At 40.0% G+C, this 27,170-nt stretch overlaps 1 long non-coding RNA gene and 1 other non-coding gene across 7 annotated transcripts in view; both read right to left on the reverse strand.

Moving 5' to 3' along the window:
• The window catches only part of LOC132974339 (uncharacterized), a 95,533-nt gene extending 85,536 nt beyond the window's left edge, over positions 1-9,997 (reverse strand). Inside the window, exon 1 of one of the 6 annotated variants that reach the window (XR_009673115.1) lies at positions 8,059-9,997. This is a non-coding gene — a long non-coding RNA (uncharacterized LOC132974339). The remainder of the gene's footprint in view (positions 1-8,058) is intronic. The other 5 variants (XR_009673114.1, XR_009673111.1, XR_009673113.1 and 2 more) reach the window with 5 other exon arrangements.
• LOC132980384 (U1 spliceosomal RNA) lies at positions 3,397-3,560 on the reverse strand. Its single transcript, XR_009674163.1, has one exon. It is a non-coding gene; the product is annotated as a U1 spliceosomal RNA (small nuclear RNA).
• Positions 9,998-27,170: the final 17,173 nt, after the last annotated feature.

A 27,170-nucleotide genomic window follows, 5' to 3' on the forward strand; every position in this document is an offset into this window, starting at 1 on the left:
CATGTGTTAAAACTATTGGACCAGTCACTCAATCATACACTGATTCATATTTCTATCCGTCACTAAAACACATCACTGTACAACTTGCTTACTTACATCCATTTGCTTATTCATACTATCTGTAGCCAACACAAATAGAGACAACAGCCAAAAGTCATCATCATTTATCCACCTCTGACACCATCAATATTTATATTTGCAAATGTATTTTAAAATAATATATTTTCATAAAATGTATACGCAAATCTCAGGGTCAAATTTGCAGAGATTTTTGTATTTTTTCTCTGAGCCACTAACTGGTGTCAAAAAGAGGCGAAGGCTACGTTGGCAGAGTATATGATGGAATATGAATTTGTATTTATCACTATTCCAACTCAACCCTTATAGCTGGAAGCTAAATAAGAAAAGACAGCTATTCTATGCAAGAGTGCCACGTTATCTCATCCGACACCATATCATGGGCCAGCTCTGTTTATCCCACTTAAACCACTGAGCCTTTAACACATATGAATTATGAAGTGACTACAAGTATCTTAATTACCCCATCAACTCAGTCTGAATAATGCAGCATTCTGCTTGCAACCATGTCAGTGCATTTTGCATGCAAAAGTTAACATAAATGCTTGACACAGTCCTGGACTGGTGTGTATTTCAGGATTAAACTCATTAGAGATGTGTCTGCATGTTTGAGTAGACACATGCGTATGCATCCATTGACTTTGGCTTGTGGTGCATGCTAAATGCATCCATTCAGGAGAAAGACATGTGGCAGTGGACATGTTTACCCTCTGGCACTTGTGTCTGGTTCATCAGGCGTGAGAGGGCAGGGCACTCTGGAAGCATTAGCTGCTAAGTGTAGTGGGTAGTGCAGTGAAGCAAAAGACACATAGTTCATATGTACGCAGACACGTCCACATACCTGCACTGCAACTGACTGTCACTCTTGAATATATTCAATATGAAAGTCTAATTTTGCTGCCAAGGCAGTGAATTTATCTGCTGTGCAGTGATAGACATGGAACAATTATGGATGCAGAGAGTTTTACCTCCATGTTGACATAGTTATGTCTCTTTGAGCTGCTGATTTTTGCCAAGGCTGAATGTAATTTACAGTCACATCCCCTCACAGCAATGATATGCAAGGTGTGGTCTGTGACCACATTCAGTTTAGACTTCCGTCATCACTCTGCTCCCTATCCACTGCCACTTTCCATAAGTTAATCTGGCCTGTCATATCCTGTTCTTGGTGTCTGACTGTACTTCATCAACAAGTCCAGTTATGCTTTTGAGTCCAGATACCCTGTTGAGAATGAGGTCACAACAGAATAAGTGACATTTAAGTGTTACTCTGCATGGCCTTCTGAAACCATGCAACATGCCAAGTGCTCCATTTAGCTGGCAAACTATGGACTTCATCAGGAAAAGAAAAAAATATATATTATGAAAGCACTGCAGATACAATGATTAATATATTATAATAAAATATTATAGACTTGGCTGTTTTTTTTTTTACATGCCCTGATGTGAAAGCTTAGAGAAGATAATAGTAAAAAAAAAAGATAAAGAGGACTGTGAGTGAAAAGTTCTCTCTCTCTCTCTCTCTCTCTCTCTCTCTCTCTCTCTCTCTCTCTCTCTCTCTCGACAATCTTTCTGAGGAGAAGATGCCTGCCTGAGGATCTGGGAGATCCATTCAGGTCAATTTTGTAAGCGTTTTTTTTACCCACATACACAGGTCCCTAAGCTTGCCCACAAGTACAGCACACACTTGCCCTAATGTTGCACACCTATGTCAAAAAATATCAAAAGCCTTTATGAAATTAAACTTTTCTTCACACAGTAAAGAATAATCAGACCAGATCGAACACTGTTGCGTTTTGTAAAAACATTTTTAAAGACACAAATATACAACTATCAAGTCAACAACTACCAAGGACTACATATCTATCAATCTCAATCAATCAGTCAATCTCTATTTGCATAGCACCAATTCATAACAAATGTTATCTGAAAACACTTTATTAAAAGAGCAGGTCACCCGATTATTATTATATTATATTATATTACATTACACCCAAAAATAATTCATCCTGAATAAACCAAATAATATATTACAGAACCACATTTTCAATTAGATCTCAAATTATTCTCACAACCAGGTGTTTACTAAAAAAGAGAATAAGAATAACACCCCTACCTTTTATTTATTTTTTTACATGATGTGCCTTTCATTCTAGGCAAGCTCCATTATTCATGGATGGACTGTATTTAACGATAGACCCATTTGTGTCTCTGTGATTTCAGATGCTGTTACCCAGAATGCTTAAACCTTCATGCTGGTGGAACAAGATTGCCACTTTTATGGGAACATCTTGTGCTGAAATAAATCCTTATCTTCTAATGTGTGCTGAGGGGTCAGAGGGTGCAGTGAATGTGAAGGAAGCTTTCAGAGAGGGTAGCAATCAAGTCTTGATTCTAATTCATGACTTTCTTTGAAAACAGATCCACTTTCCTGGTTCACATTTGTCAAATTTGATCCAATTTTCTGCTGCTACAATGCTCAAAATTGTCATTACTCATATATATTCAGGTTTACAATGACGTCGTCTCAGCAATGACAACAATAAAACCACAAGAATGGAGTCATTGAACATAGTGATGCCAAAGATGGTTTAAAATATAAGATGTGTTGATGATAATTCAAGATATATTCTTCTTCTATTGTATTAGCTACATACTTCAACCCCCAAGGCTTTTGGTTTACCCTGGCAACTCTCCACTTTGGGAAACTTTGATTTTTGCAAATCAGGTGGTAAAATGCCTGCACTTCAAAAACTGCACTTCACACTCAGGTCAGGTGAGTGACTACAAGATCTTTGTAGCCATTTGATGTTGAGAAATGTTCCTCTCAATCAAGCCCTGTTCAAGTTTCATGCTAGCTTTTACTCACAAACTCAAAAAGTTTGAAGATAGCGATAAAGAAAGAAGGGAGTATCACAGGTTCTTTTGGCGACATACGTATACATAAAATAATAATAAGAAGAATTTATACTTTATTGATCCCGCGAGGGGAAATTCGTTTTTACACTCTGTCTAGTAAACATGCTACACAAACATGAACTGAAATACACAAACAGGATCCTGTGGACATGCACTAATGGAGGGGTCTCAGAGTGAGGGGGCTGCCCACGGCGGGCGCTCCTGGGCTTGTGGGGGGGGGGTTTAGGTGCCTTGCTCAAGGGCACCTCGGCAGTGCTCAGGAGGTGGCCTGGCACCTCTCCAGCTACCAGACCAATTTCCGGACTTGGTCCGTGCCGGGACTTGAACCGGCGACCTTCCGATTCCCAACCCAAGTCCCTACAGACTGAGCTACTGCCGCCCACAACAAAAAAAAAAAATCAGGGGAGAGCGCGAACACAGTCCCCCACTACCACAAATTATGCAGTCGAGATTCCCACATTTGGGGAATTCGCATAGGTCAGCCCCGCCGGAGTGCAATGGCCAGGCCTCGCCATGGGTGAACCACCTTCTTGATCATGGTATCTCCCCTGCCAGGTAAGTATGGTAAAATGAGGAACGACTTAAAAGATAAACAACATTCAGTCACATGAAAGCTTTATTGTACAGTCAGTATGTTCTTCTTTGGCTTGGCCCAACAGAACCAAAGGATCCCCAGGTATCCCCAGTTCGTTTTGGAAAGGGCTTGAATAAGTAGAAATGAACAGATTGGTGATTACAGTGGTGTAATTTCTATTGTACAGAAATTCCACCACAATTACTGTCTGACTTAGTGATAAATAAATTGAACCATGAACATTGCATGAAACAGAGCATGTTGGTCATAGGTACTCTACTTCCACATCCATACTTGTTACTTTGGATACCATTTCATTCTAAAGTAAACTGGCATTAACTTGTCCCAGTTAGTTATAGTATCATGATACCTTTCCTGCAGAATCAGTATCAGCGATGCGTTATTCATCCAAATCCGGGAAATTTGGACGTAACACACCACAGTTGCTCACTGATACAGTTAGCAACTCTGTGACACTTGGTATAATATCTGTACAGGTTAAACAATGTGAAAACATATCTGTATCATTGTATTGGTTTCTATAGCCACTTTAAGTTTTTCTTATAAGTTCTGGGTTTCTTAATGTTTTCATTTGATCTAAGAGCAGATTGTTGATTCCAATGCTTTGTATTTATTTCTTAAATGTATTTCTATAACTGACAAAGGGGCATAGGGGTATAAATAAACGATACGATATTTTGCCAATATCACAAAGTCTTTCACGATACCATTTCGATTTGATTCGATTCAGGGGCCTGCGATCGATTTGGATGTTCCTATTAAACACAGTTACATTTCAGTTATAGAGGGAATTTCATAGATCAATTTTGATATGTTTTGACAATGTTATTGCTGTAAATATGTATGAATAAAAAACTTATTTGTATTAACAAAAAGAACAAAACCTGTTTGACTTTAAAGTGACATATTTTCCATGTTTACATTGATCATTAGGGCCAAGAGAAACTAAAAAGAGAATTACTGATGTTAAAAATGTTTGAATTGATTAGATTGACTTCTTTGGAAACTTTCTGTTTGAGGCAACTCTACTCATTGCCAACAGTTTGTTATTAATTCTCAGATCAAGAATACATGACATAACAGAACAAGCGTAAAGATTTGACTGCTAACACACATATACATCAACAAAACCCATATAAAAACCAACACATACACAAATCTATGATGAATTAACAAGGAGGCTTACTAAGAATCTTCTACCACTATAAGAGGAAATCCAGGTTCAAAGTAAATCTCTGCTTCCATTAAATATAAAGTATGAGAATGCTGAGAAAATAATGAGCATTAACGTATAAGCTTACTTATTAATTTCTACTTTTAAATGGCAGCAATCTGCAGTCTTTCTTAATACTGCTTGCTCAATGTAAGTGTCAGAATCCTTAAGACTTGTTTCACCCCTAATATGTATAAGCTTCATTCTAAACTTTATATTGTTTACTTAATGCTTTTTTCTAATTATTTATATCAGTTGTATTTATGTGGGCTGCATGCCAATTTTAAAATCACTTTGTCAAAATGGATGGTTACTAACATCTGTGGAACTGATTGTAATGTTTACAAAAAATGACCACAGGATATCAAGTGTAATATGCCATGGAAGAAGAAACTATTTCTGGACAATTTCTGAAACTACCCACTTAAATGTGAACTTTGCAGTGCATATTCAGATACAACATTCAAGTACAAACATTCCACATTTAAATGAGCCATTCATTAGACATAATGAAAGGTCTGTGCGGTATAAAGAGCTGCCAGTTGAATGCTAATTCAAGAGAATAATTGCAGGCATGAATGCAATGCATATGGAAAATGAATCTAGGCAATTTGATCGTTATACATGATGAACACGAGGAATAAAACAGTGCAAACGGGAACCCTGATGATATAAAACAGCTTTGGAAAGAATGTATCTTGACATTCAAATTGAGAAATGTCTATGTTGGAATGAGTGAATGAATGCACAAACTGTAATCAAGATTTGTAGAAAAAAAACACTAAAAGGTGAAAACAGAGAACAGCAGAGTGAGCTCGGTATTTCCAGGGTTTGGTCTTCCCAGATTGATCAAATCCAAAGTCCTAACATAGAAACAGAGAAGGTGACACCAAACTCCTTTTGGTTTAGAATGTGTGTGTCTGTGTGCATGTTTAGGAGAAATAATGTGAGACACATTATGCAATCTCCATTGTCTCTTTCTGCTTCTCAGTAAGCAGCCCCCCCATATGAATGCACACACAACCACTAGCCTGCTGCTATAACATCACTGTCCAACAAGGAGCAAAACAAATGCCCCTTCAGCCTCAGGGGGAGGTGGGCACACTCTTGATGTGCAATGGGATGGTCTTGGCACAAACATATTTGTACTGTCACAAGCTCAGCAGAGTCGAGTATGCGAAATGTTAAAATAGTGCATCCTGACTTCCAGCAAAGTGGCAGTTGATGATTTAAAAAAAAAAAAAAATGTAGTCAGGAATACCTTTGAGAACAGGCCCTGAATGAAAAAAAAAAAAACAACACTTTCTTGTCAGCAGTCAAGTCTTCAATGAATTGGTATGCAGTTGTGAGAGTCTTTTCTCCAGGCAGTCCTCTGTGGCTTATTTTCCAGAACAATATAGAATCGCCTCTTTAGCTTCTGGCTTTACATCAACTATGCAAAGCAGGCTGCTCATCGCTAATGAGTTATAACACAATAATTGCTGCAAACAAAATCCTGCTGGAGAGTGAGAAGCCGGGAAAACTGTGGTACAATTTATATCACCCATCAAAATGTGTCTGGTCCTGGTCTCCCTGGATACAGCCTGGATGCTCTGTTATGGGCTTGGTTAGTCTCAGTGGTGGCATCCCAGGGTACTGTTGGAGATCGACTGGAGCCCACACACTCTTGCCTTGACATGCAGCCTCTCTCCTTCTGTTTCCCTTTTCTCTCCTTCCCAACCTTCATCCAACTGAGCCATGAGGAAAGCCTCCACGAGAGGAAAAAGCAGCCAGCTCCGAGGACAGAAGAAATAAAAAGCGGGCATCAAAGACAGATAATGTGCGCAGTGCCAACGCTCATGCAACTAAACAAAAAGAAAAGTCAGAAATCGCTAACGCTCCGCCCAGCTGAAATCTCCCTCCTTTGTTTTTTGTCTCTCATTTTATTTAGTTTCGCAGTTGTTTTAGAGAATTAGCATCTGCTACTGAGCCTTTGTAGAGGGATTTATGTGCCCCCCTACACATTTCTTCCATACCACGCGTCCCCGCCCCTTGCCTGCCTCCTTATCCCTCATCAGTCTGCCAGACAAGTTTTCCCACCCAGTCATAGTACCCAGCCAGCAACCCTTTTTTGTGGGTGTGCTTACGGTTCATGCCGTGCCAGCTTGGATAGGAGGAGAGAGAAGGGAAAAAAAGTCTTTGTAAGTTATGGGAACACTATGAGACAGACGCAGGCGCTAATAAATTATACTGTTCATTTGCATATTACTGGCAGAAGACATTATGCAAATACTGCTCAATTTGCATAATGGATTCCTCTTGTTGCCTCAATTGCCCAGTCTCTGCTTTTACTTCATAATGAAAAAAAAAACAAAAGAATGAGAATCAAGAAAGAATAGCACATTTAAGCACTGTGAAGACCTTTGCAATCGCTTCCCTGAACTCCTTGACTAAAATAGACTTTGAAGAGAACTATCTCTGTATTTGGATAATATTTAATTATACAAATAAACTATGAACATAACATTCTACATATAGAGGCATAAAAAAAAGCCAAAATCAAGACTTGATATAGCAATCATGTGAAGTATGTCACATGGTTTATAAATGATATTGTTAAATCTGTCTTTTAGTCTATTCTACCTCGTCCATTAAAGCAAGCTGCGGCGCTGCTAATTAACAGCCACGTGCCACCCTCTTAAGAGGGAGGGGGGATTTAATTAAATAATTAAACTATTTCAGTCCCACTCTTTTTAACCTCTTCAGCGGCGTACCAAATGACAAGTATTAATATAAAAGAAAGAGAAAGGCAGATGTGACCAATATATTTGTAGTCAAGCTGGGCTTCTGATGACACCGCATCAGATGAGCGAGAATATATAATTACCCCACACATATACAAAGCTTTATCGAAAATGTCCGAACGGACAGTCATTTGTTTACAACCCGCTCGTTACGCTACTCATCCCTGTCCCACAACACCAACAGCGAAACAGATGGTCACAAATGCGGCTTGAAAGAACAAGATAAGTAATTGCGGTACAATTAAATACAATCACAGAGACAATGAAGGAGGAACAAGAGGGGAGTGCTTGATGGTAGGTATGCAGAGTAATATGGGGAAGTATAGAAAAAAGGACTCTGATTATTTTTGAATGTCAGGACAACACTGTGTGATGGCATCAGCCAGCAAAACGTCAACTTCAATCTGTTACAGTCGTATATGAGGCTTGTGATTGTTTCCTATGTAGTGGCACATAAAGGCAAAGCTCACCCTGGTTGTGTTGCACAACAGTACAGCTGATTGTGGGTAGAGGATTTCTCTTTCTATATCCACGACCAGTGAAGAGGAGGAAAATGCAGAGACACAGCTAATGCCAGGCACTGCGGTTACAAGCTAGGGCGAAAAACACCTCGTCAGCCGGCTTACGAGCATTGTTCGAGTAAATCACCAGCTTTTAGAATTAATTAACCCGAATGTTAATTAATGTCAAGCCTGTAGAAGAAGAAAAAGGGAGATGGAAGGCGGCTGTGCTGGGCATGTGGAAGGAAAGCTAGAGAGAGGAGGAGGGTGGGTAAGAGAGGGGCTGAGTGAGAAAGGGGATGGGCAAATAAGGGAAACAAGGAGCGAATGCGGTTGATGGCAGAGACAAGTTGGCACAGTGCCATCCACTCAGTGGTAGCACCAAGGCGGTCTTCTCTGCGCTCTGTAGTGTAGATGGTTAGATCAAGTCAGAGGAGAGGTCCTGTCATCATTTTGGTAGAATCATGTGCTTTGAGTTTTCTCTAATGGTGATTTTTCCAGTTTTTAGTGGATGAGGGCAGTCTTATAAATATTAGAAGTTTGAAGGAAGATGGGTCCTACACATTCATCCTTTGATGCCGCCTGGAGAACAAGTAAACATCTGCTGATGAAGACCTCAAAATGTGACCCACACCTGAGTGAAGTTTTTGAGCTACCCTGTAGATGGATACGCTGTTGCTGCATGGCACCATGATGGAAGTGCAAGGGTGGATTACCAACATTGTAAAATCTGACCAGCACAGGGGACGAGGTACAGAAAGTTCACCGAAGTGATCGCTGGCACATGAACAAGAGCAGGAAAAATCTCCATGGCAACTTCACATGGAATAAAGAAAGAAGAAGGACATTCTAAAACTAAAACAACAGAAAATGTGGACTGTTTTGTTGTTCTAGCAATGGTTGAGGGGGTGGAGGTGGCATAATATCAAACTCCTCCCTCTCGCTCCTTCTTGCTCTCTCTCTAACCATCTGAGGCACAGCTCTCCGTGCCAGGCAGCCAGGCAGCCAGCCAGCCAGCCATCTGGGCAGGAGACGCCATGCCAACTCCGTCGTTGCAGTAAAGGACATACCCTTGGAAGATATTGGCGATGACAGTTGCTATTTTCATCTCACAGCTAGCATTTACGGACTTCGGTGAAAGTCGTTGGTGGGAATATGATGGCATCACCTGGCACGAAAACTGGCGAACGACGAGGGACGTACCACTTTTGAGCCGAATCAACAAAGTCGGATTTCCTTCAACAATCAGTCGCCAAAGACAAAGGAAGAAAGAACAAACAGAGACATCACAGCATCTGTTATGACTAATGAGTGAAATTTGCCTCGTTAATTAGGGTGCCACCCTCAATCAAAAGAACGACTCGAATTAACTACTAAAGAATCGACGTTGTTAAAAAGGGATAAAACAACAAATTAGACGAAACGAGACAAAAGCGGCTAACTGTTCAACTATTAGGGTGTGAAAGGAGTGCCTCTTTATGTGCCAACTCCCTTCCCCCCCTACCTCACATTTTCCCAAGTGTAAACTGCCATTTCTTATTGCACTGGCTGGCAGCCACATCTACCATAGGCACTGCTGCAACAGACACTGCCAATCTGCCAATCACAGGCATGCCTGCCTGCGTGCAAGGGAGGGGAGGGGGGGCCTCTGGGACTGTGCCTGAAGCTCAATAGCAGCTGTTTACAAAGTCAGAGACACAAGAGAGAGACAACAAATGCAAACATGAGGATGCATACTAATGAACCGCAAATTATAATCAGTGGACAGACAAGATTTGGTTTACTTCCATCCTATATTTGAACTTCTGCTTAAAACTGTTTACACATCCTGGTTTCCCTTTAGAGTATTTTTAATGTAACAGTAGCAACTTTTGCAACAGAACAACTTTCATTTGAAAAGGAGCATGGATGTTTACAACCGCAACAAGCAAAGCAATAGCAGTGATGAACACAGCAATTTCTTGGGTTTATCTTATTTCGCCCTACAGGATATGAATTCCTGTAGGTTCAATATAGAGTCCGGCTGCATGACAGCCAAGTGAGAGAGTGGCATGGACACAACAGAAACTCAGACGAATGGGTACAGAAGGCACATGGAGAAGGAGGAAACTTGACTTCAAGAAACACTGAGGGGGAGGTGCTGGCCTGCCTGCAACCAAACTGGGGGTAGTGAGGCCGTGGGAACTCATTACATCCTCCACACCCACATCCCACATCTCGGCGACTTTTTTTTTTGCCCCTTTCTTGCCGCCAAAAGAAATGAACAAACTCCACCCTTTCAGGATATTCCCTCCTGCGCTACACTATCATAAACAGATGCAACACAGACTTACCAACTGGCTTGAGTTGCTGTCCAGGGTACACTCTGGGTCCGGAGGTGTCTTTGGTTCCCGCGAGGTGCGCTGGCATCGGGCACGGAGCCAAGGATGGGCATCGCTAAAAAGAAGCACAATGGAGGCTTTCAATTAGTTCGTTGTCATCGTTAATATGCATAGACGGAATTAAAACAGTAATTAACGACGCAAGGATTTTCATCAAATCCAAACAATATTGTTGCAATATTTTTTTCCTCCTGGATTTCTTTGGACAAGAAGCATGGTTTGGCAATATGAATAATTGAGGAAGTCATCCAAAGGGAGGGATTATAAAATCTTTGTGCTGGAAACCCAACCTTGGCACTACCAAGATGCCTGGATCTGGTTGTACTACCGCTGAGGAGAGACCGCATGAAAGATGGCATCTTTTGGGGCATCTCAAATGTCATGTCGGGTGATCACAACAAATCTGATTAACAACTTAATTTGTAATTGGTTTTGTACTTTTTTTCCCATAACTATCGAGGGGAAATGCGGATATTATAATCTTTCCGGCACTAATGAACTTTGGATAATCACCCTTCTATATAATTCCATGGAGAATGTTAATTGTGTTGCGTCTTCATTACACAAATGGATTACAAAAAAAAAAAGAGGGCTTGCACGAGAGAGCAGGATGAAATGGGGGTGGAGTGTGCGTGTGTGTGTGTGAAAGAGAGAGGGAGAGAGGGAAAGCAAGAACAGGGGTATTTTTCTTCCTTCGTTATATGCCAGTAGTCAAATAATGCCACAGTACTCACAAACAAGCAGAGAAAAGCTCCTGCATTGCCAGTGATGTTCAATGCACCCTCTTGGAAAGCTTGCTCTCTTTGGTCTCTGCCTGCTCTCTAGAGCACCAACTATCACGTATGAAGACATCTGCCTCTCCTGGTGTTGGATCTTACAAAACTGGAGCGAGAAGATACCTTTCTGGAATCTAATTTCTCTCAAAATTGGATTTTATTTGCGGTATTCTTATGATAAGTGCATTAGCAGAATCAATCTTTCTTAGATTGGTGGTGTTGGCGCTTGGTCGAAGCGGAATGCAGAGGAGACAACAGACACTGTGGCGGGCACTGGCTAATGTCCTCTGTGCCTAATCATCCTGCAGCAGAATGGTTTTATGCATATTTCATTTGCATATCATTAAATCGCTAAAGCATACAGGCAAATGGCAGCGGAGAGCGAGGGGCTGGAAACAGAAAAGCATGAAATATAAAAAAGCGGCTCATTATGCGATGACAATCTTCAAGCTGTGTGCCTGGTTTCTGGCAACCTGCCAATTCGTTTAATTCAACATTAATTAAAAAGTCAGGGTGCTCAACCTTTCCGACACGGACTAATTGAGCACCTTTCAATCTGTGCAAGGAACCTTCTCACATACAGGGAATGTCTGTTCATATAGAACTAATGGATGTTTGTGGATTTGATAAGGAAACTGAAATTAGAAAAAATAAAATTGGAACAATTTGCATTGATCCGCTAGATTGCGAATAGAAAAAACCTTGGTTAAATGAGAAGTTCATCATTTGATCGCTTCAAGTTTTTGGGGTTTAAATGTTTCATAAATGAAGGCAAGAAGATTGAAGATGACTACTCAGAACAAGTGCGAGACAGGCTGGATAAAGTATAAGTGACTTAAATCAAACTGCCTTGATAGGAATATCCTCCTCTCTTTTTTTGTCTTTCACAACATCTCCATACACAAAAATCGAATTGTTCCTCACTTTAACACCCCCAAAAACAAATCCCTCAACCAGACCCGACGATTGTAAATCACAACAAGGCCCATGATATTTGGATTAACTATTGGCAAGTAATCACAACACATAACATACAGGCAGATAAAGTTATTGATGAAAAACACACTGAGGGACTATAGCACTTTGAGAGTTGCACAACAATCGCCTCTTAAATTAATCTTATGTCAAGATAAATCCAATTTTATAGTATAAAAGGAGAGCCAAAATCCTGCTTCTTTAGGAGTCTGCTAAAAGAATTACAAAGACAAATGTTTATTTAAAATAAGGAGCCAAAATGAATGTTATTTTAAAAGAAAATGCCTGGGTGAGGTTCAACTTTAACTGCACAGAAAACAACAATACCCTGGCAAAAATGTATTTCCCCACAGAGACATTTGAGTCTAATTGCAGATATTCCCTTTTTCCAGAAATCCTTGCTTAATTCTTCCCCTATGCAAGGCAAATCCCCCCCCCCCCCCCCCCCCCCCCCCCCCCAGCCAGAATATTCAAATGAAGTGAGCTTCACGCCTCCCACAATTAGCTATGTTTAGTAATTTGAGAAATGATTGCCGCAGGTGAGGAGGAGGGGCAGCACAGACGGGGAGCAGGCTGGCAGGGGAAGCCCAGTGTGGGTGGGTATAAGCCTGGCGCTTTGTTACCATGGCACATGCAGATGTCGCTGTAGTTCTTCCAAACGCCTCTACCAACCGAGTGGGAGGGAGGTAACGAGGAACTCGTTTGGCATCACACACCTCCACCGCGCGTTGCCAAGGAGGAGCGTCATTTTGTGAGTGTGGGAAAAAGGCTGGCAGCCAGAGCCAAAGGGGTTGACCTGGGTGAGACCAGGGTGAGGGGAGATCCCTCCCCCCCCTCCCCCATGAGGGAATGTGGATGTAAATAACCACAGTGAAGCATACCAAAGGTTAAGCACCACAAGTGAGGCGTCAGAGTATTTCCAAGTCTGTCATAAGGTGTAGACATTATGCAGAGAGCAGATATTAATATGCAGGGGACTTTTTATTATGCAGCTCAGCAGGAGGTCATATTGCTGTGGGCCGCTCTGCCAAGCTTTATGGATTGAGAATGTTATCTTTCTCTAAACAAACACTACTTTTTTCAACCTCCTGTAAAATGTTTAATTATCAATCATAATCACAGAGGTCAATTTGGAAGAGAAAGAAAGACAGAATCTGATGTTACGAGTTCTACCAATGACAGAAAACACTGAAGTACCTGTGACAGGAAAGTGATATGTTACAAACTTTACTAGTAACTGAATGACTACTTTAATCTGAAGCCTCATCACTGAATTTATTGAAGAGCAGACAGATGGAGTTTACGACGACTTCCCACAAAGACACTTACTGTTTGTTCCAATACCAAACCATAGTATTTTCTATAGATACAGAAAAATTAGACTAAACACAGAATCTTATTATTATTATACAATACATAAAGATGTGTTTTTTTAATAATTATATATTTAAATCCAGCCTGCCTTTTTAAAACGCTTTGAACTTTTATTTAAATTTAAGCTAAACCTGTAAAACCATACATTCTGGGTCTGCCAGGCTTTAATGGGCACAATTACGTCTTTCGTACATTGAGGTTCACAACTTCAGGAAAGCCATTTTTAATTACTGCTGTGCTTTTCAATGTTATTTTTAAAATTATCACAGAGAAAAGGCAAATGATAGAGGCAAAGGAACTGATTTTTAATGACCAGAATTACTTCAAATAAATATAATATTAAAAAAATGATTATACTCTCCACCAGAAGACATCAGTAAAGTCTCCTCAGCATGCAGTACAGTCATGCTATGTGATATTTCACACAAATGCTGTCTCATTTCTTGCACTAGTAAGTCAACTGTATATCACGTTTTCTTCTCTTAACCTTAACTGAGCATTTGCACAACCATGACGCCTCACTGGTTTATCACACAGTGAAATCCATGTACCTTCGCTTTTTTCACGGCCTGCCTGGGCCAAGTAAACTCTAAACATGCCAACAATCACACAAAAGCCTAACAAGTGTCTTTTCTAGGGTCTGCAGATGAATTGGTTCCTGATAATTCAATCAGATTAGTATTAATACCCTGTCACTGAGGCGATCGAGGTGACCAGCTGAATCTAGCAGGTTCTCCATAAACTAGTGTGAAGGTCAACTGTCAATCAACCTACGAAATATGATAATCAGTCTTAAAAGTCAGCATGGGGATGCCATTAACACCCGCAGTAATGGTTGATGAAAGAACTGTCATCATGGCAAGCCTCCAGGGAAGAATCCTCCCGGATTTGCTGGGAGCAAAGGGAGAGAGGAGAAGAAGGAAACTCTGCAAAAGAGCAAAATTAGCAATGTGTGAAATCTTGAAACTGAAGGTAGCGCTGTGCCGCTGCACATCAGCAACACTAAGATTTAAAATGAATAGTTATTGGGAATTCTAAAATAATCTTGGTTATGTCTTCACCAATGTCATGATTTAATGTGAAAGATGAAAGCCTTTATCAGTGAAACTACCAGAGTACCTTGCACTTGAACACGTCCACAATGAAGTCGACTGTGAACTCCTTCCTAACAGAACAGTCCTTAAAGCATACAAGGGATGTCAGAGAGATAAAGATGTGCCATCAGAATGTGACTATTCATACTGGGCGAGTGGCTGGTCTATTGAGATGCTTCAGTCTCTTTCAGTGTTTCAGCAATGGTAGACTTGACTGCCCATGAGAAACCCACTGCATGTTGAATAGAGCAGGCCATCCTGTGGGATATGGTCACTGAAAGCCCCTCCTGAGTACTGTATTCTGACTCAGTGAGCTTCTGTGTGTGTGTGCAAGTGATTGGTGGCATGTGTACGATTTACTGTCTGAGTGATAGAAAGAGACATAGATATGAGAGGCCTGCCATGGTCCCTATCCAGGTCAGAGTTTAACAAAGGAAAAAGGGAAAGAAAGCGAGGGGATGGAGAAGATAACACAGAGAGACAGAAAGACAGAAAGATAGGGGCTGGAGAGAGAGAGAGAGAGAGAGAGAGAGAGACAGAGAGAGAGAGAGAGAGAGAGAAAAAGCAATGAGACAGTGTGAAAGAAATGGTATGTCTGTGCTGTGTCCCACAGGACCTGAACCGGGCAGCTGGCAAGGGAGCCATTACATGCATTTCTCTGACAGCTAACTCCCTTATTATGCCAGCAGACAGTTAACACTACCCCTCTTACACCCCAGCTTTGTCACCCACCACACACACTTAATAGTTAAAGTGCCTGTTTTGATATGCTATATGTTAAAGTAGTGACTTGAAAAATAGGTGCTGTTTTGCATCTGCGCTCTTAAAGCCTGGCCCAAAGTTGATGCCTTCACTTGCCCAAAGCCTTATTTTTTTATGCCTGTATTTGTACAGTGCAGTGGATAGAGTAGGCAATCAAGGAGTGAGAGAGTTGGGAATGACCTGCAGGAAAGGAGCTGCGGATCAGACTTAAACCAAGGGAGGTTGGCCTACTACAGCCTCCATACATGGGGCGCAGTCTAACCACTAGTTGTTGATAGATACATTTAAAGTAAGTTCTGCACAGGGATGTTAGCTCTGTTCTGCTGCATTTCTCCCAGACTCTTGAAGGAACAAAAAGCTACAATTGGTGATTAAGTCATTAAGCTATTGCTTGCAGTTTCTGCTTCTGTCTTTCTTGCTGGCTCGGTGAACAGTATTTGCGGTTAGAGTTTTCAATTTGTTTTATATCCATTATCTATAGGCGTTAATCTATAATTTTCCTGTCAAGTAATATGTCTCACAGCAGGTCAAACGTTTTAATCGCACGCCCTCCTGGGGAGCAACAGAGAGACAAGGGGAGGGCACACATAAGCATAGAAACCGCAAATGCGAAACAAAAACTGATAAAGGTACTAATGGGCAACAGAAGCGATTGCTGGGAAACAGCCCTGTTTATCCTCCAATAGGTCAATGTTTTTTTTACCTTTGCCGATGGGCACCTCACGTCCTAACTGCCAACATGTAAGCCTGCGTGTGTGGCTGTCGAGTTAGGGTTTGCGTCGCTGTGCCCATTGCAGGAGACGTGTGGCTAAAGTCTGTAAATCTGTGATTGGCACAGAATCAGGTATACTGGAGAGGACTGGCCGGTCAGCGATCATGGCTGAACATGGTGAAAATAGGCTGATTCCGCTCACCAGCCAGCAAAGCTGTCCACTGTCTTTTTAAATGTTCAAAACATATACAGTTCTCACAACCGTTACATATCAAGTCAAGTTACAATGAAATCTACATGTTGTTGTAAGCTAAAAATATATATTTAAGTCTGTTCCCTGTATGTATAACTTTGCATGGCTTTACTGCAAAGTCTTAAACAGGCATTTATTGATTATCTCAATTTACCTAGCATAACTCTCTACTCTGTCCTGTCTGTGTAACTCAGGAGACCTAGTTAGAGGATTCAGGCTAACCTTCAAAGCCTGCTCCATACAAATGACCAGTCTTACATAAAAAGTCTAAAGGAACAGGAATCCTGTAGCTGGAGGTCTTATTTAAAAATGATTGACACAAGAGGCTGGTAATTAGGACCTTGACACCCATTTTCATTTTTTCTCCAGAAGCTAAAGACATTCAACTTGTTTTTTGTGAAAGTCTGAAGAATTGCTTCGGCTCTTTTTGCCTTTTACTTCTAGGAACTTTCTATAGATCTGCAGCTTTTCTTGTTTGTTTACTCCAAGGTAATGGTTCATTAGGACATAATGCCTATGTCTCCCTATACCTCTCAATACAACAGATGGGAATATCAGCCAATCTCTGAATGAACTAAAAACAAGACATGGCTCTTTTGTAATGTTGGACTTGTTAGAGTGAGCTCCACATGTCCCCCTAATGGCCAGAACAAAGTTAAACTACAGTAAAAGGTTGTGACAAGTTGAGATGAGAACTTCTACAAAAGAACTTGTAAGACACAAACAGGTTCAAGATGACATTTAGTGAGACTATAGAATAAAGAACAGCAGACCATATATACATAAGCATTAGTGAGAGCATACGTTTTGCGAAGACCTGTCTTACTATGATGAATGAAACACAATGTCAATCTTAATGAAAACTCACGAGGATGAGAGACTGAATGGCCGATTCATCCTAAGGAAAGAATTAAGGCATGTTGGAATATTTACTCCAAATGTATCCGACTACATTGATCAGTAATCTTACTTAATATACTTAGATGGAAATGCAATCTACTAACCAGGGAAATAGAATATTTCAAACAACAACAATGTGTGATGTACTTAAGTCATTGTTGCTCAAATTATTTTGGCTCAAGGGAGCGGAGGGGAAATCATTTTGGGGCACGATCTGCCCATTTGAATGACATATAGTGGCAGAATATAATGAGTGGTGGCGCAAAGACAGTAGAAAGAGTGAACTATAATCTCAATGAAAAACAAAACCACGGCATCAAGGGCCCCGGGGAGAAGCATTATAAATGGTCACACTTAAGATTGATGTATACTGGGACACCACAGAGACACATGTACCAGGATTGGCCGTAATTGAAGTTACTGTGGGACAGAATGAGAGAAATTAACAACACAAACATCCAGAAGACAGAGACGAGGAACAGAGATAAGAAAGAGTAAACAGATTCATCTAAACACTCGTGAAATAAACTAGCTGTCTTCTGGTTGAGGAGAAACGGCTCTCTGAAGTAAAGCAGTGACAGGAAACATGGATGTCCCTGGAGGCCAAAAAATGTGGTTACTTTGAACAAGCATTTATCTGTGACACTATACATAAATATACATAGACTGTTTATATATATAGAAATGTTTGTAATGGTGGGTTAACCCGAATGCCTCAAGATTCATGACAACAAAGTATCATGATACCAAAGGTGTTGTCTTTACACAACCCACCATAAAGAATATCAACCATATAACTAAAGAAATGCTCTCATCCTCTCATGCTGTCAAAATTCCCAGACCATGACTGAATCACAATTATAAAGCTACATTAACAATTAACAAATGAGGTCTGATGGGGAGAGAGTATCCTCAAGATGTTTCTGTTGTACTTTGGAGATATTCTGTGCTAAAAGTGAAACAATACAAGACGGAGTTATGAATTACTTCACCACATTGTTTATTTGTCAGTGCCTTTTCTGAATATCCTATTTAACGCTCAACTATTATTTACCAAAGCAATGAATTGTACTTGTGTACTCAATTCAGGCTGAATAAACGATGTTTAAGAAACTACTGGAACAACCAATGTGTGTGACATTATTTTACGTCTTAGAAGTGTTTTTTTGTAGCAGGTGAAGTTGATTTTGTGCGTCTACTCCTGTGTTGACACGTGTAACTGTAAAATAAGGGCAATTTTCTGAAACTGAATATTAAAATGTCTTAAGTTGTAAATCAGCTTGAAATAGATAACTCATGACCGAACGCATCTGAACAGAAAGTATATGCAGGATATTTGATAATGTCTTAAAGGCAGAGTCAATAAGCTGTTCTCATGTTATTTTCTTAAAAGCTTCACACCTATGTTGGAAAAACACTGTACAGTATGACATCACTTAAAAATCCTCCAAGGCACCAGACCACAAAAAACAGCAACAATCATCAATATAACGTATCCATGAACTGATATGAATATCAGCACATACAGAAAAAGATAAAGAATAATTTAGTGAAGTTTTGACACTTTCTACACTTTTCTCACAGACTTACTAAACAGATGTTCAGTTCAGCCACTACTGGTGTCACGTCAGCTTCGCCCGGAGTCAGAGCAGCTCTAGTGTGCATGCTGGTCGGTGGCGGCTGGTCAATAGAGGGTGTCTGGGAACTGCCCAACCACTCCCCACAAGAAGAATGGCAGAAATTGACTCAAAACTATTTATTTTAATTAGTTTTAAATAAAGGCTATACATGCATGTACAATGTTACAAGAGCAAAGTAAATATTATGTAGATATTAAGTAAAATGTATAATCTGCAACAGAAATGTAGATTTAAAACATTCTATGTGTCTTAAGTTACTGATTGGTGATTGGTGATGTGTTTCCAGTCTTGGGCACTAGAATTCAAACCTGGGCCTATATTGACTCTCCTTATAAGTTACACACGCGCATTTGCTCCTTTAGAAATGAGCTTCGATTGGCAGCAAAGGGATACGTCCAACGCGAGTCATGCAGTGTCCCAAGATCAGAACATTAACTGTTTATCAAGGTAGAACAAAGCAGCAGATCAGACTAGTAAGACAAAAACCAGTATTTTAGGTTTGTCTCCACACAGTTTAGGAATGATATGCCTATAGGTATGAGTGAGAGAGAGCATATGGGATTGTTTATTAAGTAACCTATGTTAAGTCAAATAGATCGTTTCCTAAATCAAAATTATTGCAATGATAATTCTGTTAGCCTGTTAACTTCATTTTCCAGGATGTGTTAGCATCAAGCTAAAAAACTAAGCTATTCAGGACAATGATTGTGCTGATCAACACATCTCATAAAAATCTGCTCATGAACATGTATAATTGGAGTAAATTAATGACAGGGGTTGACATTAAGCTAAATTTGCCCTCCGGGCCACTGGTTTTCAAAGATCACTGGCCCGACCATTGTAACCGCTGGCCCAGGAACGTTACTTTTGATTCGAACAGTCACCAATTTACTCTTGAACCATTCTGATGCAAGATTAAATTACAACTTTTATTTAATTAATTGAGCTCTAGTTATAAAAAATATTTTGTATTTTTCTTATATTTATGAGTTCATGTTTATTCACCATGCTGGTAACTGTAAGAGTCTACTTAATCTGACTGATATTAATATGAGGCTGTGATAGATCTGCAATTGTGATGATCACCTTTCTCTCCTTCTTTCTTCTCTGTGAGAAACTCTTCATCCTTAGATCTTTACTTTAGGAGCTCTATTAATGGCTAAGATGCTTTGTGAATAACTATTATCTTTACCAGGATCTAGTCTTTAACTTTAAGGGGAAATTTAGCTGCAGCGTATTCCAGCTCCTCCAGCTGTCTGTCACTGTGGCTGAAACTTTTCTCCTTTCTGTTTTCGTCATGCCTTGCTGTCACTCTCGACTCTTCTGGTGATTTTTTTCCTTTGTATGCTGATTTAAGCTCAGCTTTTGTTGGGATCTGATGGTTCTAAAACCGTTTTACCAAACGTGTTTTTTATCAGAGAAAACCTGCGCTAAAATCTGTGTGCGAGTGCACAATTCAAGTGTAGCGAGAGCAAGAGCGGGAGGGACAGCAGTGAAGTCGTTGGCTGCCTTTCAACTGTGACACACAAGCGCGCGCATGAGCGCTTATGATACGTTGATGCTGTAGCAGTTATTAGCGTGACGTTTAAAAATAATTACTGACAAAACACCGTTATGACAGGAAAGTGCTGTGAAATTGAGAACATGTTACTATGTATTTTTTTTTCAGGCAGTATTATAACTGGCCCAAGCGGGCCAGCTGAACGTGCAATCAGCTAGCCCGGACTCTATCAATCATTCATCTGGGACAGCGGGACAGTTATAATGTCGAGCCCTGAATGAGCATGTAAATGTATTTACACCTCTTGTACTTAACCACACCCAACTCAAAGGAAGACAATCCATTTAAAATACACAGACTTCTGGTTAGAAAATACCTCCGACAACTCATTGCAAGATGTCTTCACCAGTAGGAACTAGATAATTTGTTAAAGGCACATAAGGGCCATTATCACATGGCACATTACATCATTCAATAGGGTCCCACTGCAAATATTAACGAAAAACAAGGGCCTTCGATACAGAACTCTTCTTTATACCCTCCCTACAAGGCTCAGGAAAATTGGATTTTCCCACCACTGTTTGGTAATTTGAAACATCCATCATTTATTATTAAAGAAAAGAAATAAAGGAAAGAAAAGGGGGTACCGCCATTGGCAGCATCAGGAAGAACCATCTTAAACTACAATCAAAAATGTTGTGCTTTTACCTGCCTGTCCTTTTTAAAGCGTGTTACTTTCTGTAACTAACTGCTATCTTCGTAAGGCGGTCTTATTTGTTACCTTCTGTACTACAAATATCTCAGTTATAACATGTGTTATATTTGATTCAAACTGTACTTTTAGGTCTTGTTTAGGTTGTCAGTGCATTCAATGATGCTTGAAGTAATTGTAAATGTCAGAATGCAATTAAACGTTAATAAAGGACTAACAGAAGGAAAGAAGAAGAGAAGGAAGGAAGAGAAAGAAAGATCAATGGAATAACAAAGATACAATACAATACATTATAATACAATAAAGCAAGCAAAATACAATTTAAAACGCACTTCTGAATTCTGTTTTTTTACCGTTTGGCGTACAATAAGCTTCCATGCATTTTTTCTCTCTGAATTGGCTCTGTTTGTGGCTGCCTGTGAGTCCATGTGCTGGGATGCCTGCAAACGCCCGAAATATCAACGCTTTACGACCCGTTTCTGTGGGATTGATTTAAGGTGGAAACTTTTAAATGTAGTTTTAAAGCAACTGAAAAGGAAATAGTTTTAGTTTTTTTCCTTAACCCCTGTTCCTGTCAAATTTGCCTCCTAAGAATGGAATACCCCCCACCCCCACTCCAACGATGCGGGCCATTTGAAACGATTCTAAAACTGTGACAAAAAAACAAGATTGGTATTGAACTGTGGGCTGACTCTATTGTGTCATCCCCAATTCTGTTTAAAAAATCATTGCATCAACATACCCTCAGGCTTTGTCTTGTATTTGTTTCAGGCTTTTCATCCTGCACATTTAAGGGAAGAGATATTAATTTGGTTTCACCTATACTTATAGTATAAATGATAAGATAGTATAATACAATTCAGAAATGATTTAAATGGTAATGGATGCTGAGACAGCAATTTGTATGCATCTGCATGATGGATATGTCATGTCAGCCAGGAGAAGGTGACAGACACACTGCTTTGAAAGGCCCCTCACAGAAACAGAAGGTGGTGGTGCATCTCTCAAAGACACCCAGGAAATCCTTCTTAATAAAAGCTCCCCCATGTCCTTTCATAATCCTGCTCTGTATTATCAGTATGTTGCAGCTAAGTGAGCAATTAGGATAGCCTTTTTCATGCAAATCAATTTGACAGCACAACAATCAGTTAGTTATGCTAGCTCCTGCTCTCTACTCCTTTGCTCACTTGCACCTCTTCCTCCTTTCTACCTCATTTTCTCTGGCATTTGCAGAGGTTGTTACATTTGCATTATTTATGATATAAGGTTAGACTATCTACCACTAAAGGCAAGAGCGTATCATTATTTGCACAAATGTTAAATACAAAATGCAGGCATTTGCATTTCCAGGCTCCAATTCATCCCAAAAATATAATGCATCATGAAACATTTAATCAGGTATGATGGTAAAGACACGTCCGTCCTAGGCTTTTATTGAAAATAAACACATGCCAGGTAAACAGGAATAAGTACTAGAGTTTTCCAGGTTAATATACAGCATCTGCTCCTTCTCAGTGGTCGCAGTCCTCATAACAGGCATCCAGGTATTACAAAAAACATGTAGGCAGCAGCAATAGTAGATTTGACTGGTGGCAATACAGTCTCCAGCCTGGACAGGAAGTCAGCCCAAAGACAGGAAGTCAGCCCAAAAATATTCAAACAAAAACACCCACCTACACTGCATGACTGTCCGTCATAAATGTGTATGTTAAAGGCTCCTCAAGCATATAGGTGTCTCATGATGCATGTGCTTCTTGAAGGTTGGTCATTCAGAATATTAATAGATACCATTTGTTCATAGGAGGAGTCCCATCAAAGGCCTGCATGAACTTGTGCGAGTATGATGGATAGATTTGGTTTTATTACCATTAAAAGGTAATTTACAAGACAAATAGGGACTGGCTCTGTGAGTTATGTTCACTTTATAACAAACTGGACTTAAAAACAAAATCAAAAACAAGCTGTTGGTTTGTAGTTGTGACAACTACTGATTATGACAGATTTTCTTAGACATCAGATTGTTCGCATTTGTAATAACCTAAGTAAAGTGACTAAGTGTGGTAGGAGATGTAGAAATCAATATGACCGTGGCTTTGTTTCACATAAAATGTAAATGTATGTATGTATATTTTTTCATATGTGTGTGTGTGTGTGTGTGTGTGTGTGTGTCTGAGCATGTGTCTGCTGGTGTGACCAGAGGGCCTTTTAGTCTCACAGTGATGGTGTCTCATTAACATGCCAGCCTACTAGAAAAACGGTCTAAATTCATCTCTTCATCAAAGTCCTTAGTTAAGCACAGAGGCTAGATGGGGAGACAGCCCAGTAAAATCAGAAGGAAATAACTGCATGTGATCTTTTTTCTAAGGGTCAAATAAATTAAATCTGACAGAAAAAATATCGAGGGAGGATTTAAAAGAGATAAAAAAAAGGGAGCTGTGGGTGAAAGATGAGAGCGTTAGAATGCATGTGTTAGACTAGAGGGATAGAGAGAGAGGGGAAGAAAAACGTAGAAGACATGCCGCAGGATGGTCTGTGTGCCTTAAAACTGAAGTCTCAATCTCACGTAGTTTTGTTCCTTAAAAGGAAATCAGAGGGCTTAGCTGGGGCATTGCCTTGAAAGTCATGAATAAACATCAGATGCCTTTCTGTGCATACATCATACATCACAAGATAACACTACCTAATGGAGGAGGATTCCTCGCCTTCCAAAACATGAAAAGGCAGTGAAATTACCCACCAAACCATAGAGTCGCATGGTTCTAAAGGGGACCACTAAGGGGGGGGGGGGGGGGGGGGGGGCTCTCAGGGAGAAAGGAGGAGTATGAAAAAAGAATCCCTCTGTAAAATGGATCCCTGAGATAACCACATTGTGTCTGTGTTGGCAAGCCTATGCTCTTTGCAGTCAAAAAAAAATCTAATTAACTGCAGTAACTTCTCATAACATTAATATTTAGTAATTTTTAAATCTGCAGGGGCTACTTCTTCATCAATGTACCCCACTTGCCATAAGCTAGATCTGTCTGTAATTATTATTATTATTATTATTATTATTATTGTTGTTGCCATTCTAAATGGGATATTCAACTAGGTGAAAGAGTAAATAAATAACGTTCATTTGCCCGAAAGACAGGAATTTTTCAATAAGGCAAAGTGAACTTACTACAGAGAAATGTCACCTGCTAGCCGGCAAAGAGAGCATTCTGATAAGAGCAGCAGCCTGTCACCCAACATGTCACTTTCCAGAATGGACATACAGTGAAGGTGCTGCCCCTGGTGAAGAGGGCAGGGACAGGCAGATGCACAATCAGGAGCAACAAAGGGCAGGGTCGAGCAAACGACAGCATTAGAAGATGTAGAAAGTAACAGCCAGTAAAAAATATTTTGATGCAGTGTTGCTTTTCAAAGGGCAAAATATCAGAAAGCCAGGTAAGAAGAAATAGGCTAAACCTTGATTCGGCTGCACATTTTCACCACTGTGCCAATTGTAAGAACAAATTTCAGATGAGATTCTACTCTCTTAAGAGTAAACTGTATTTTAATCAAAATGGCAAACAATTAGAACGAATGCAATTTAAAAAAGCGAAAACAAACTCAGTAAATGAAGGTCTAACAAAACTTCAGATAGAAAACACTTGTGGTAATATGTCCATGAATAATTTGTGGTAGGGGGAATGGAGAACAGACTAACATTTTGAGTTCACGCATGTCCTCCATTTCCTATCTGCAAGCGTGGGTGCATCATCTGCAGAGAGCCTTAGGCAACTATGCGCAGGACATTTCCACAGAGGATCACTTGGAAAATATCCATCAGAGGGAGATACTAATTAGTCCGAGTCTGTGTGTGCATGAGTATTTGTGTAGGTGTGTGCCTGCCTGTGCGTGTGCATGTAGGGGCAGATGGATGTACACCTAGTCGGGCGTGAGAGCAGTGTTGTGCAGCCGAGTGCAGTAATTTCTTTGATCATTTTTAATGGCCATTCTTTCATGTAAGGTTGCAGCTCGCACACAGCTCCCTGCAGGTGTCATCTCATTCCTTCAGTTGTGGGATTAGTATGCGGCAGGCAATAAAAAGCCAGGCCATTACACTGTGCAGCACACATACATAATCTCAACACAGTGGGATCATTACCCTTTCAAAGGATGATATCAGCTCATGGTCTGCAGAGAGACACAAAGAGAGCAATAGAAGCTGAGCAAAAGAGGAAAAAGAACCAAAAGGAGACAGAAAAAAAGGAGGCAGCAAAACACAGTTGCAGTGACAGAGAGCGGGAGAAAGAGCTATCAATCAGCATTGTAAATAAGGGAAGACAGACAGGTAGACAGTGAATGATAGTTTGGTTCCCTCCAAAGACTTTCATGATATATATAGTGGTCTCTTTTTCAGTCTGCAATAAAGCCAAAATATTCTTACTTTGACCCTTCTACAGACTACAGATAAATTATTTATCAATTTCAGCCTTTCCTTTGTCTCTTACTTCTTACATCTGCTGTGTCAATTCCTTAACTATGACTGAATTTTAACGGTCTATCTCGTAGACAAAGAAACTCAGCCATCTCTGCTGTAAGTCTACAAGATGTTCGCTGCAGTGCCACTCTTCTAACATATAATCTCAGCAGCCCTACACATAAAGTACCATATATACCAACACGAGTAACTAAAAAGTCCTCAACAAGTGACAAGGGAAATCCCACTGTGCCTTTCAAAAACTCCAGCAGAATAGAAAAGCGAACAGACAGGTAAAAAGGTCTTTTAGATCAAATAAAAGCCACTTTTATGAACGAGAGTTTGTACAAACCAGCATGTTGCTTCATTATTAATAGTTCTAAGGAGGCTCAGTGAGTTGAAAAACTGCATCTCCCATGTTGTTCAGCTGAACTCATTACAACTTATAGTTGTTACCAGTTTTTTCCAATTCCTATAACCTGTACTCCAATCATCATCAAGAAGCCTTTCATTTAGAGAAAGTGTGATCATATACGTATTGAACACAACACTGTGTCTATACTGTATATGCAGCTTAAATAATGGGGAGGGGCAAGGTGATTGCTGTTTCTGCCTCACTATAAAAAAAAATTGGGGTACCCAAACACTCAACAAGTATTGACATTTTGAATCAGTAATTGGATCTATTTTATTTTTTTATTTGAATCTTTGCTGTATTGCCTCTCAACCTGAAGCCACAGTTGTTCGTTCTACATCAGTATAAACATGCTATAGTCTGCTTCAATCAAGTTTCTCAAGCCCTACATAATCAATATTTGGCCTAACATAAGGCAATGCCACTACAGTATATCTAAAGCGAGAGCTCTTGAATGAGCTTTACTCCACAGCCAAGCCTAACTCAACAGAGTAATTGGTTGACTCCAGAGAACCACACAATACAATCTTAGAGCTTTGCATTCAGACAGAGCTGCTAAGCCCTGGTATTCTTTAGTAAGCCCATTAATCACCAACAATCTGATAATATCAATTATTTCAGTAAACAAGGAAGTCTAGATGAACCCCCTGCCCCTCACTCAATCCCTACATTAAATCGCCACACATATAGATTTAGCAGCTAATTGGAGTAAAATGGAGCTTTGTGAGGGATAATTGAGGATTTCTCGTCTGTGTAGTTTTTGTTTGAGGGAAAGTACATATGAGGAATGGATTACGGCTGTAATAATGAGGGACCATTGTTCAGGAGGTCCCATTGACTGTATTATCATGTTTAAGTGTGCAATACTATTGTTTTTAAAGTGGAAGTGTTAGTTTACTTTCTGCTTATTTACGTGTTTTAGAAACATGTAATTTTATCTTCTGGTTGTTCACAAATACCCTATTTCTGAGTGAAAGGCAAATATTTGAAAAAAAAAAAAAAAAAAAAAAAATCAGGTCTTCTGATTCCCTGTGTGCAAAAGTAAAGGCTCCCACTGGTCTGATAAAAGCTATGGGCTTTTGCAGCAAATTATGTATTTCTCCAGATGCATGCCTATGCTCTGCTTTTTAATTGGGCTCTCCT

The sequence above is a fragment of the Labrus mixtus genome, chromosome 1 (assembly GCF_963584025.1).
Source record: "Labrus mixtus chromosome 1, fLabMix1.1, whole genome shotgun sequence".
NCBI lineage: Eukaryota > Metazoa > Chordata > Actinopteri > Labriformes > Labridae > Labrus > Labrus mixtus.